This window comes from Xyrauchen texanus, chromosome 11 (assembly GCF_025860055.1).
Source record: "Xyrauchen texanus isolate HMW12.3.18 chromosome 11, RBS_HiC_50CHRs, whole genome shotgun sequence".
Lineage (NCBI taxonomy): Eukaryota > Metazoa > Chordata > Actinopteri > Cypriniformes > Catostomidae > Xyrauchen > Xyrauchen texanus.
In genome coordinates, this window is record NC_068286.1 from 35,669,863 (window position 1) to 35,682,013 (window position 12,151).

Below are 12,151 nucleotides of genomic sequence, written 5' to 3' on the forward strand. Positions count from 1 at the left end.
TCTAATGCTAATGCAGATTTTTCTGTGTTATGTGATGGTCATTTTCAGGGTGATTCTGTAACTGGGCTCTTATGACATCAGTTTTTAAGTTTACGGTTTTAAATCTGCAGCAATATATCAGTGCGCTTTCCCCACATATCAGGAGCAGTATTTACACATTAACTCTGCGCAGCTATCGTAGCTATTTTTGATTAACTGTATAAATCCATGTAAACATCCAAATTCCCCTTCTGTCGCTCTCTCCACGTTGTGTCAGAGAAGCGACACTAGGGGTCTCTCGAGCGCTGATATATACATCTGTTCTATGAAAAAAGGCCAATGAGAAGTTGGCAGATGGTATTTGCATATCCCGCCCCCGGACATACGGGTATTTAAGCAGGGCGAATACGGGAGTTCATTCAGAAAATTTATTCGGAGCCGATGGTCGTGTTTGCAGTTGCTGCGAGTTACACACCAAGTTCATGCTATTCCTCTGACGCTCTGCATGCTGTTGGACTTTACAGCGCACAACAGCGGCTTTCTCCTTCGTGCATGGCTGTGCATTCTTGCCCCTGGGCGCTTCGACAGCGCAGATAAAAGAACTCTCACGAGTTTTTTTCATAAAAGAGTGATTTTATTAAAAGAGTAATTTCCTCTAAAAGAGCAAAACACAGTGGCGTTGAACGTCCTTTTAAGGATGCGTCTTTATAAAGATGCCTTTCCGCCCCTGTGTTGTTCCTGGATCCCGCTTCAGACAGCCACAGGCATTGTCTCGTGTGTCTGGGTAGCGATCACACAGAGGCTGCGTTTGTGGATGGTTCATGTTCTTACTGCGAGAACATGACCATGGCAATGTTGTGGTCGCGGCTCGCTTTCAACCAAAAGCAAGCCACTCCAGCCGCCCCCCGTGTTGCTCCTTCTTCCCACGGGATTGAGGATGATGCGGTTGGTGATGGAGGCGATTTGGGGATGGCAGTGGGTGCTGCTCCACTGGGTACGCCCCCTCGGACCACCCGCCCCGGAAACCCTACCACCTGACAGGGCTGCCCTGTACTCCCCTCCCGGCCCTGTAGAGCAACATCCTCACGGACGTGCTGCTTCCGTCCTGCATGCCATGGCTCTCCTGCAGGTCCACCAAGCCAAGGTACTCAGAAACATGCACGGGGGTGGCCCTGATCCCGACATGCTGCAGGAACTGCGCTCAGCGACCGACCTCGCCCTGAGAGCGACAAAGGTCACAGCACAGGCGCTCGGGCAGGTGATGGCCACGCTCGTGGTCCAGGAACGTCAACTATGGCTGAACCTGGTCGAGATGCGTGAAGCTGACAAGACTCGCTTCCTCAACGCCCGTCTCCCAGTTTGGCCTCTTTGGCGACACCGTCGAGGACTTAGCCCAGCAGTTCTCCACGATGAAGAAGCAGATCATCTCACACATCATGCCCCGCCACGACAACTCTTGCCCAGCGGAGAGTGGAGACTCCACCCCCAGTCGGTCCAGCTGATCTGGGACCAGTTCGGCAAGGCCCAGGTAGACCTGTTTGCCTCCCAAGAAACCTCCCACTGCCCGCTCTGGTATGCCCGGACAGAGGCTCCCCTCGGGGCAGACGCTTTGGCACACAGCTGGCCCGCGGGGCTGCGCAAGTACGCATTTCCCCCAGTGAGCCTTCTTGCACAGGTGCTGTGCAAGGTCAGGGAGGACGAAGAGCAAGTCATTTTGGTGGCCCCCTATTGGCCCACCCGGACTTGGTTCTCGGACCTCACGCTTCTCGCGAATTCCCCTGAGGAAGGACCTCCTTTCTCAAGGACGGGGCATGCTCTGGCACCCGCACCCAGACCTCTGGAACCTCCACGTCTGGCCCTTGGACGGGATGTGGAAGATCTAGCCGGTCTACCATCGACCGTCATAGATACTATCAACCAAGCCAGAGCCCCCTCTACCAGGCATCTTTATGCCCTAAAGTGGTCAGTGCTCTTGTTTCTACAGGAGAGGCTGGAGAGGAGGCTGTCCCCCTCCACCCTCAAGGTGTATGTTGCCGCCATCGCGGCTCACCACAACACGATAGACGGCAAGTCTCTAGGTAAGCACGACTTAATTATCAGGTTCCTAAAAGGTGCCCGGAGGCTAACTCCCTCCCGGCCAAACCTGTTTCCCTCCTGGGATCTCTCCATCGTCCTCACGGGCCTCCAGAGACCCCCCCTTCGAGCCGCTAGATTCAGCTGGACTCAGGGCCCTTTCTCTGAAAATGGGAAATTTTCCGCCTCCATCAAGAGGGTCAGGGACCTGCAAGCGTTCTCTGTCAGTGACACTTGCCTGGAGTTCGGTCCGGCAGACACATACGTGATCCTAAGACCACGACCGGGCTACGTGCCCAAGGTTCCTACCACACCCTTCAGAGATCAGGTAGTGAACCTGCAAGCACTGCCCCTTGAGGAGGCAGACCCAGCCCTTTCGTTGCTGTGTCTGGTACGGGCTTTGCATATCTATCTATACCGCACGCAGAGCTCTAGACGTTCTGAGCAGCTCTTTGTCTGCTTCGGGGGACAGCAGAAAGGGAACGCTGTCTCCAAACAGAGGCTCGCCCACTGGGTTGTCGACGCCATTTCACTGGCTTATCACACACAGGCCATACCCCCCCCCCCTTGCGGGTCTGAGCTCACTCAACCAGGAGTGTTGCGTCCTCATGGGCACTGGCCAGGGGCACCTCCCTAGCAGACATCTGCAGAGCAGCAGGGTGGGCAACACCTAACATTTTTGTGAGAGTCTACAATCTCCGAATTGAGTCAGTATCAGTCCCGTGTTCTCTCAGGTCCGAGCCCGTAGAACTCGGTAACACGCCGACGATATGGCTGGGTGAATTGCTTGTGCCTAGTGCCCTTTCCCTCAGCAAAAATAGTGTGCCATTGTTCCCAGGAGACCCCATCTTCGGATCCCTGGTTGATTCCTCCCTAGCCCTTTTGGGTCTGCAGTTCAGCAGAGGAACTCGCCGACCCAAGCCACTACGTGTACTCAATCTACCCTGTACTGGAATAGGTGCTCCACAGGTTAAGGCCTCCTGTTCGGACTCCCCCTGTGTGTAATTCCGCGGTACTGTCCCCTCACGAGCTGACTTCCGTGTCTCCCTTAGGCAGTCCCAGCTGCCTCGGTCGCCGTGCTGTAAGCTTCCCCCCTCTACGAGGCTGGATCTACCACCGCGCCAACTTTCCCACATAGGTCCTAAGCGGCCATGTGATGTATTCGCCACTCTTTGCCTCCCCTGCAGGGTAGGTGTGGTCTCCGCAGGGTCTTCTCCCCCTGAAAGAATAGGAAACAGGGTAAGACCCCCTTCCCTTAATGCATGTAAGGGCCCCGGCCGTAGTTGCTCTATGCGAGAAACATAGAGAGAAAAGAGGCCCAGCCAGGCTTGGCCCATTCCCAGGTTGGCAAGCATCACCTTATTCCCCTCTCCAGGGTAACCAGAAGGATTCTGATGGCTTTAATAGGGCATTGGGGAAGGGTACATGCAACCTGATACAGCTGGTCGCCTTTGCACGTAAGAATACCTGCCCGCTCCTGTATCAGCAGTTCATGTACACCGCTCAGCGGATTTAGAGGTCTGTGCAAGTAGGCTCACTGGGGGAAGGCATACTTGCGTAGTCCAGGCGGCCAGCTGTGTGCCAGCGCATCTATGCCGATGGGGGCCTTGTTCAGGGCATACCAGAGAGGGCAATGGGAGGATTCCGGGGAGGCGAACAGGTCTACCTGTGCATGAAACATTACAGAAACTTAAGCTACTGAGCTGTATCAGCATGATTTTATGCATTGCACTGTTGCCACACGATGTTGGGTTTTCATGATTTATAAGGACTCTACATAGACATATACTGTACACACTTTACATTCTATCCCCTAAATCTAACCCTCACAGAAAACATTCTGCATTTGAATATTTTCAGAAAACATAATTTAGTATGATTTATAAGCTGTTTTCCTTATGGGGACCGACTGATTGTCCCCACAACATCAAACATTTCAGGTTTTACTATCCTTGTGGACCAGGGAATACCTGGACACACACACACGCATGCACGCACGCATGCACGCACGCATGCACGCACGCACACACACACACACACACACTCCTTTATATTTGAATTTAGAAAAGCTTACATACTGTATAAGCTTACTCAAGCACTTTAATTCACACCCTACTTAGTCTCTGTGTGTGTGTGTGTGTGTGTGTGTGTGCATGTGCAAGTATGTGCTGTGTATGCTTGTGCTCAAATTTGAGCATGTGAGCATATTAATTCAAGCCTTAGGCTTTGTTACTGCCATTAGCACCATATTTACATATTCCTACAGTATTTAAATCTTGAATCAAAGCATTATGGTGATGTGAGTGAATGGAAGTTTTGCCATTTTTCATTACACAAAAAGCATGTGAATTCTATCGGTATGAGCTCTCTCTCACTTTTTCTGCCTGCCCTGGGCCCCAATACTCTAGAGATGGAGAACTCACCATGATGAACCTCATTCCTGGAAAGTGTCCTCTTTCAGTGAAGAGGATAGGTTAGGGAGTGGAAATGTAGAGAAAAAGCTAGAAAAAGTCTTTTCATATTACTGGGTTGGGAATAATCTTTTTCCTGCTAAATTTAAAAAATAAACTGGGAGAAAAGAAAAGAGAGAGATAGAGATAGAGAGAGAAATAGAGAAAGATAGAAAAATAGAAAAACATTATCATATAATGAAACTGTAGCTGAAGGCATATTCAGGGGTGTTAGACCTACACTTTAGACTCTATTTGCTGTGACACCTACCTGTGTGTGTATGTGTGTGTGAGTTTAAAAAAAGTAAAAGAAAAGGCTTGGAGTCCCGTCTGAATAGGGCTATTGACATACTTTGAAATAAACTGTATGTTTTTGAACATTACAGCCAGTCTGGGAGTAATGTGGTTACAGACTGCATGATCTTTCAGACTGATCACACTTTGAATACTGAGCAACAGTGAGTTTAATGTTTTTCTACTGATTTCTGCTGAGTAAAAAGATTTTATTTGGTGAAAATGCTGCCTCTGAATCACACCCATCATTGTTTATGTGAACGCCAAGGAGAAACTTCTCCTAGCAACCCAACTTACAAACAATGCTGCAACATTAGTATTTGTGCTACAGGTGTACGATTATCAAAAGAGTGAGTATTTTATCATGTTTTATACACCAGTTTTTGCAGGCATTTGTTAAACAAGCTTTAATGTAATGTAGGTACTTTGACTCATTTATCGATATTACTTAATATAAGTGAATGCTTTCACTTAATTTGTATATCTCCCAGGGTGCTGACATGTTTGTGTGACATCATGCACCTGCATCTCGGAGTTTCCAAGTTGGAATTTCAACTTCAAGTGGCATTCCATTGCCCTTTTCCTGGTAGTAAATTGGAAAATCTGACTCTTGGCAGCATCAGATGGCAAGGAGAGAGCAGGTCAGTCAAGAGCAGAGAGCCAATCATAACAGTGGGCGTTTACTGTCAAGTATTAAAGGAGAAGCAGGTGGAAAAGGATCAAGTTTTGAAAATATATGACTTTTTGTTTGTGCAAAAAACTTTATTAATAATTTAAGCTACATATTAAAATAATAATTCATTTGGGAATCAGACTAAACTGGTCATGCTGTATGTTTTACCCTGTAGATTCAAAAGAACAGGGTGAAAGAGTCATTCGTTCAGGAATCTGACTACATGGGTCAAGCTGTATTTTTTGTGCTGTAGATTCAAAAGGACCATTTCATGAGAGTAATTCGTGTGGGAATTAGACTACACCGGTCATGATTGTATGCACAAACACACACAGCTTTTACAAAACCTGGCGTTTGTACACAGCATCTGACATGCCCTCTGTCTAACTGAACACCTGTCTCTTTACCTCTTGCCCAATTCTCTCTGTTTCACACACACGTAAATGTTTTCTTGGCTCCACAGGCGAACCACACACACACACACACATGAACATGCACGCACACACACACACACACACACACACACACACACACACACACACACACATGCACTTGTTTTCCATCTGTTGTCTCTGAGCTGAAGACAGTGCTCTTATTGGCAGGCACAGAACTGGCTAAAGGTCATAGAATAGTGCTGCTTAATTACATATCTCATTCCATTATGACCTAATTAAAATCCAAAATCAGTGTGTGTGTGTGTGTGTGAAGAAATTGTGTGTTTGAATTTTGCGTTCCCTAATATATTAGGGTGCAATAACCAAGGACGTAGGTTTGGTTTAAAAGTTATTACGTACATATTGCAAACAGGATAATATTCAAAATGTTGGTATTAAGAAAATGCAAGAAAGTCAGTCTGGTAATATATGCAAAATTTCCTCATATAACAAGTTTAATTTATTATTTCTCTGCCTCATCATAATAAAAATATAGCCTTATTTAGTTTCAATAAAAATATTAGCCATATTCAATAAAAGACTGGTGCATCCTAAAAAGCAATGAGGAAAGTAACAGGTGCCACCTGAAAATGACATTTATGCACTGCAGGTAGGACAACAATTTCGCTGTCCTTTTCTGCATATCGCGACGCTGCTTTGTGGTCCGTTTTAGTTTATCGCGGCCCATTCAGCTGGTTTTGCGGCTGACCAACCGGCCTGCTCAGTTCTTCCAGTCAAGGCCAATCCGCCCCTGATCGGCCCCAAAGTGCGTCGGCCCACCGGGAAAGTCTTTTACCTTTGTCATTTCATCTGATTTTCATTATGGGTATTGTTCACCTACTCACGAATACTGCATATTCGAACATCCTTCTCATATGACATACTGTTTTTTGGATATTGCATAGGTGGTTGCTGAAGTATTCTGTGAGGTTTAGCTTGTTACTGTGTGGTTGCTAGATTGTTTTGGACTTGGCTAGGTGGTTGCTTATGGCCACATCAAAAAAGCCCAGCTCCAAGTCTCTAAGATATTCTGGTCCCTCAGAGCCATATCTAGAGACCAGAATTTCATGGAGACTTTGGGAAGGGCTCTTTGAACTTAGGCCAGTAAACAATCAACATAAAAGCACCCTATTGGCCAGTCTCACGGGCCCCAGTGCAAAGCATGTGTTGGTCCCCCTTGGTCATTTTCGGCTTACGGGGGAAGAGTTTTGCATCGGAAAGCACGACTTATGTTTTCTTCAGGACATATAAAAAACTAGTTTAAGGATTATTCTATCCCACTATACACAGACACATGTGGCACAGTGTAGTCACAGATAGAATGAGAGTGTGAATAGAGAGAGAGAGAGAGAGAGAGAGAGAGAGAAATTGAATTTTAGCATACTGTTTATTGCATCCTGAGTGGGATGCACCTGTACATTGCCTAGTATTTTGAAGTATGTGACTCAAAATTGCCCAGAAATGGAAGGTTAAGTCGGAAATATTGCATTGTGGGATACAGTATTCCAAGGATAAACCTTTTAAACAGTTTTGTACTACATTGTTTTCATAAAACCTCCTTATAATGCATGTTCAATTCAGCAAGAGGTGTCCTGATATCATTGGAAATAAAAATGGTTACTTTGCATTTACAATTTTGTGTACATTTGCAACCAGTTTTGAGTAAGTTACTCAAATTACTAATTCTCTGAAATGATTTTTTCTGAAAATATATATTACATAGTGAGAGCATTTACATGAATGTTTCTAAACCTGAATATGCTTAATAAACCAGTAATTTGTGGCAGTGGTGTAACTTGGATCTTGCGGGCCCCAGTGCAAAGAAGTCATTTTTCATCACCCCTCGTGCCCGCAGTAATTTGTATGGTTTCTTTTGGTGGACTGTTGTGGGCTCCCTGTCACACCCTGTTTTGTTTTAACATCAGAAGCAAAGAGTAGCTTGATGATTTCATTTTCCTTGTTTTGGTAGTTATCAGCGTATTGCTGTGCATGCAAACATGCTCACTGAAAAACTCATCAAAAAAGTAATCATTAATAATTACTTTTAAGTTACTTTCTTAAACACTTTTCACATAGGTTTTGTTTATGCGCTGAATGACAAAATAATATGCAATATATGCAATGCATTTAGAGGCACTACACAAAGGTGGCTCCAAATCAACCCCAATGGGGCCGGCTGGATGATGAATAATTAAAGTGGGACCCCACATGGTTGGCCGTTAAAGTGTGACCCCCCCTCCCCTCCCTGGTTGAATGGCGAAACGTTCAAGGGTGCACCTGTGTTGATATTGAATAAATGGGTAGTTGTGCCCTATATTGTATACTGCAGAAATAGTAAGGAGTATGACATTATACTATGATGAAGTCATAGAAAGGTAGACATGATGGTGGTAGGGGGCAGTAAGAGAAAGACTCCAGAACTCTCCATGCATATGTAAGAGGACAAAAGGATGTATAATAAAGGAAAGATAACAAGACAGAGAAGAGAGAGAGAGAGAGAGAGAGAGAGAGAGAGAGAGAGAGAGAGAGAGAGAGAGAGAGATTATGGGAATGATGGTAAAGACAGCTTGATCTTGGTGGTCCTCTATTCAGCTTGATCAGCAACTCTATGTGTGGTTGTGTTCTTGTATGTTAATTTTTTCATTCGATACAGGAGGATACCTGTCTGCCTCATTGTGTGTGAATATTGGCATTAACCAAATGAGTTAGAGTAAGAAATGTGTTTGCATATTAATACAGCTTTTACAAATAATTAATTATATGCAAATGTGCTGAATATAAAGGAATAGCTCACCGAAAAAGAAAAATTATCTCAAAATGTAACCACTCTCATGCCATCCCCGATGTGTATGGATTTCTTTCTTCAGCAGAACACAAATTAAGATATTTAGAAGAATATTTCGGCTCTGTAGGCCCATACTATGCAAATGGATGGTGATCAGCACTTTAAAGCTCCAATAAGCACAAACTGTCATAGTAAAAGTAAGTATTCGATTCCAGAGGTTAAATTAATGTCTTGGGTGAGAAACAGATCCATTTTTAAATCCTTTTCACAATTATTGTTTACTTCTGGTCACTCTCCAATGTGCGTTCATACACATCTTGGATGGCAAGAGGGTGAGTATATGATGAAAGAATATTCATTTTTGAGTGAATTATTCCTTTAATGCTGGGGCCAGAAAAATGAGTAATATCTATGTGTGTGTGAGTGTGTGTGCCAGCAAGCCATCAAATCCATGAACAAACGACAAGATCAAGAGACATCTGATGTCTATCTCCTCCACACTGTGAGAGCTGTCTTACATTCTTTCTTTCTTTCTTACACACACACACACACACACACACACACACACACACACACACACACACACACACACACACACACACACGCACACACACACACACACAGCACACAAACTCATTCATCCTCCATTTCAACTCATAAAGATAAATATACAGTATAATGTGACCTGTTAATATAATGTGTTTTCCTGACCAACAATTATTTGCATTTATGTTCTGTAAATAGTTCTAATGCCAGAAAAGGGAAAAACTCCACCACTGTATTTGTTTTTCAGAAAATAAATATTTTTTTCATGGTTGATGTAGTCAGGGAAATAAAAGAATAATGACACGTATTCTCTGTTCTATGGAATACAAAAGGAGAAGTTTTGCAGTCAATGTCAAAGCTGCTCTTTTCCATGCACTTAAAGTGGATGATGATTTGTACTTTCAAGCACTAAAAAGACAAAAAAAAAAAAAAAAACATACGGTAACAAACAATTTGTCCAGAAGTATTGTGCACTATATTCCAAGTCAGCTGAAGACATAACACAATTGAGGAATTGACCGACATGTAAGTTTCTTGCCCTCACTTTATAATTACAGTTTATATAACTTTTTATATACATTTTGTTTAAAGAAAATAAAGCCTAAATTTAGGGCTATTAATTATTATTAAAATTTTGTTATTTTTATTTAGCATTATGACCAGTGTTGGGTTTAATCTGATAACAATATATTTAGTAACTGTAATATAATTATCTTTTAGCAAAAAGTACTGTAATGCATTACATTTTTTATTAATAAAAGTTCTGTCCTTGGCTGACAGAAGTGGAACCCGACATGGTCTTCTGCTGTTGTAGCCCATCCACATTAAGGTGCATTCTGTGATGGTATTCTGCTCACTACTATTGATCAGAGGGATTATAGGGATAACCAGTCTGACCATTCTCTGTCATTCTCATCAACAAGGCACTCACTGGATGTTTTTTGTTTTTGGCACCATTCTGAATAAAAGACTGTTGAGAGTGAACATTCCAGGAGATCGACAGTTATAGAAATACTCAAACCAGCCATTCTTGCATCAAAAATCATGCTATGGTCGAAATCACTGAGATAACTTTTTCCCCATTCTGATGGTTGATGTGAACATTAACTGTAGTTCCTAACCTATATCTGAATGATTTTATGCACTGAACTACTGCCACATGATTGGTTGATTAGATAATTGCATGAATAAGTCACAAGTATTAGAACAGGTGTTCCTAAAAAGTACTCGGTGAGTGTATTTTTTACAGCATTTATTAATATTTATTAATGTAAGTTAATAAAAATACAATTGTTCAGTGTGAGTTCATGTTAGTTTATTGTGCATTAATTATACAATTTTTTATATGCAAAGGTTTATTGAGAATCAACTTAATAGCATTCAAATCTCATTTACATTCACAACAAATTAAAATATAGGGGCTCGAGACATGGCCGTTATTCATTTTGATGTGAAATAACCCTTTAAGAATTTTAATTATTGTTTCTAATGATTAGTTTAGTTGGTATTTAAACGAGATTTGACAGTTTTGTTGATTACTTTACTTTTCATCTTGCTCTCTTTGAAAATTAAAAAGACAATATAAAACAGAAGAACATATTTGTTTGTCTTTTGGCCTTAAACCCCTAGACATATTGGTCATAACAATTATAATAAATCTACTGAAGAGTATTGCTTTAGTAATCTGAATGGGTGCAGTTAATGTACCTTAAAATATTCAATTTGATTAAATTCAAGCTTGTTTTTCATCCCATTTTGAATGTTTACTCATGTGGTCATTGGTCCCTTTCTGAATGTGTTTTAGTTTGTCAGAAAAGCATGACACAGTGCACATATATGAGTGTGTTTGTGTGTGTGGTTTACAAGGATTTTTTTTTTAGGTTACAAACTAGTAATTACAAGGATGTTATGCAATAAATGTGGTTTATGAGGACATTTCTAGTGTCCCCATAATTCAAATAGAAATTATTGAAAATTTAAAAATGCAGAAAGTTTTTTGTGAGGGTTAGATTTAGGGGTAGGGTTAGGGGATAGAATATATATTTTGTACAGTATAAAAATCATTACGTCTTTGGAGAGTCCTCATAAGGATAACCGCACCAACATTGTGTGCGTGTGTGTGTGTGTGTGTGTGTGTGTGTGTGTGTGTGTGTTTGTGTCATGGTTTAAATCTGAGGGAGATGGAGCACAGTTGTAACTACTTGGTTCAATGTACTTTAAAACTCATCAAAGACCCAGAACTATATTATTCTGCATATCCATATTCTGGCCAACATTATTATTTAGGTAAAACAATGCACTTTAAAAAGCATGCAAGCATATACAAAACCAGCTCTGACTGAAATACAAATAAATGCATGTCGTCCTATGGGGGGCAGAATTTTACACAGTGCAGCAGCCTTGTTTATGAAGATAGATGTGTGTGCACACATACACACACATACAAGCAAAAGAGAAAGTTTTATGTGCACAGATATTTTAGTCCAGTTTTCACATATCTAACATCCTATTTTTTTAAATGAGTAAAGGGGTGAAAGTGTTGCCCCTCAAGGAAAGAGAGAGGGTGAGAGAGAAGGTTAGTTTGTTCAATTAAGCACCCTTTGAAGGACATTGAGATAGCCGCACAACACACATATACACACTAAAGGAGCTGCTACCCTCTGGCTGTCATGGTAACCTGGATAAATGATGAAAAGGTTTTCGTTATCTTGCTTTATTGGGCTGTGAAGTGGTTCAGTTTTTAGGGGCAAATTAACATGAAATTTCCATGCTGAATATTGCACATATTGAAATTTTGCTTCAAAATATCCAGCTGATTATTTCTCCCTATAATTGTCATTTTCTGTCATTACGTTGCAATGGAACCCCAAGATACTACAAAGAATACCAATTACCATGGTACCATGTCCAAGAAGCC